The following is a 1,654-nucleotide window of genomic DNA, read 5'->3' as shown; positions in this document are numbered from 1 at the left end:
GCTTTGGAGGCTGTTGGGTGTTTGCTTGGTACGGCGGTGATCTTCACAGTGTCCAAAGGGAATCTTTAGCTTCTTATCACGTGGGGTGAAGGAAAAGAAGCCAACTTTTCATTATTGTTTTACATCAGTCTAAGCTGAAATGCATTTCCGTTGAACTGTCAGGAATTACTACTAGTATCCATCTTTCCATCCATTCATCACTTCCTGTTTCCACGTGTGTGACTTTGAGTGTCTGGGAGAGGAGAAAGCGGCAGACGTGTGTGTGTTTGTGTCTGTGCGCGCTTCAGTATGCAAGCATGAGTTTCATGTCTCCACGCACTAACACACTTCCATTGCCAGGAGGTGTTTGTTTTTTCTTTTAAATGGGCAACGCGCCATATGTGTGGTCATTAGTCTAAAGACCGTCCTTCAGCCGCACCAGAGGACAAAGTGTCAATGAGTAGATTAACTAGCCACCGGTGTTCCCCGGCTTTACTAAAGGACCTTGAATTATAGCAACTTTCACTTTCTTTCACTCCCATCAATTTTATGGAAAATATCACAAATCACAAATGCCATGACTGATGCATGGCTTAAGGGGAAAATACCCAAGCATTTGTTTTGAACATGTGATAAAAAAAAGGGGATGGCTTCACGTTGAAGTGTTATTCCCGAGAAGTGATGAAATAATTGGAATTTGCGGAACGCAGGATCAATCTATATGTTTGCCTTAAGTTGTGTTGTGGCTCAACAAAAAGCAAGGTGCTGCTCTTTGGTCCACTTAAGGTTTTTAACCCCTATTAGACTGAGGCTCGGCTGACACTTTATCCTACTGTAGCTACATTAAATTGCCAATTTAGAGCCTTATATCTGCCCTGGTCCTCTCTGTGTCCATTATAGTAGAGTCATTGTTTCAGTGTCACATCTGTGTCACAAGCACATGCAGGCACACACATCCACTTTCACAAATAAATACACACACACACAATCATATTTGCATCACATTGCCAACAACCATAAAGACGCAAGACTCTGTGATTGGCTGCCCCACTCTGATGTGTTTCAGCTGTACATCAGCCCTCATCTCACCTGTCCCTCGTTACCATCATCGTTGCCCTGTGTATTTAGTCTCTGTGCTATCTTTGATTGGTGTCAAATCATTTTCTCTCCAGCCTAGTTTCTTCCTTGTGGTTTTATTTTTTTAAGTGTGTTTGTGCTGGATTTGTCCTTTGACTACACCTACCTGCAGAATTTATGTCAGTCCCTTTAGCCTCAGTCGTACTCTGTGTAATGCTAATCAGCACATGTGAAATCCTAAACTGTGACGATAGAAAAATGGTTGTTCAACTTTCTGTTTGGTCCTCTGTGCACAGCAGACAATCAAATAATATCTAAAATACCAGGTTTTACAGGATGATGTCTCTATGGTTTAAATATGTGTGTATCTATGTATGTGTGGTTGCTAGTTTTGTATTCAGTTTTGCAAAAGAAGGCATGATGGACAATTTGATCAATTGTCTTTTCCATATATCCATTTGCATTGTAGGTAGAAATTACAAGCATGAAAGTCTCAATATGTGATTATGCAAGTTACGTGTATTTTTTTCTTTGCATCATTTTAAAGTCTATGAGTTACTCCCTGGGTCTGGTTTATATTAATTGCCATGTTTTGTGA

General features: G+C 40.6%; 1 long non-coding RNA gene across 1 annotated transcript in view; it reads left to right on the top strand.

Annotated features, from left to right (window-relative positions):
• The window catches only part of LOC117946660, a 28,344-nt gene extending 27,675 nt beyond the window's left edge, over nucleotides 1–669 (top strand). The window contains exon 4 of the long non-coding RNA XR_004657074.1: nucleotides 656–669. This is a non-coding gene — a long non-coding RNA (uncharacterized LOC117946660). The remainder of the gene's footprint in view (nucleotides 1–655) is intronic.
• Nucleotides 670–1,654: the final 985 nt, after the last annotated feature.

Source organism: Etheostoma cragini, chromosome 1 (assembly GCF_013103735.1).
Source record: "Etheostoma cragini isolate CJK2018 chromosome 1, CSU_Ecrag_1.0, whole genome shotgun sequence".
Lineage (NCBI taxonomy): Eukaryota > Metazoa > Chordata > Actinopteri > Perciformes > Percidae > Etheostoma > Etheostoma cragini.
The sequence above is the reverse complement of the archived record's forward strand: the minus strand, read 5'-3'. Positions and strand labels throughout refer to the sequence as shown.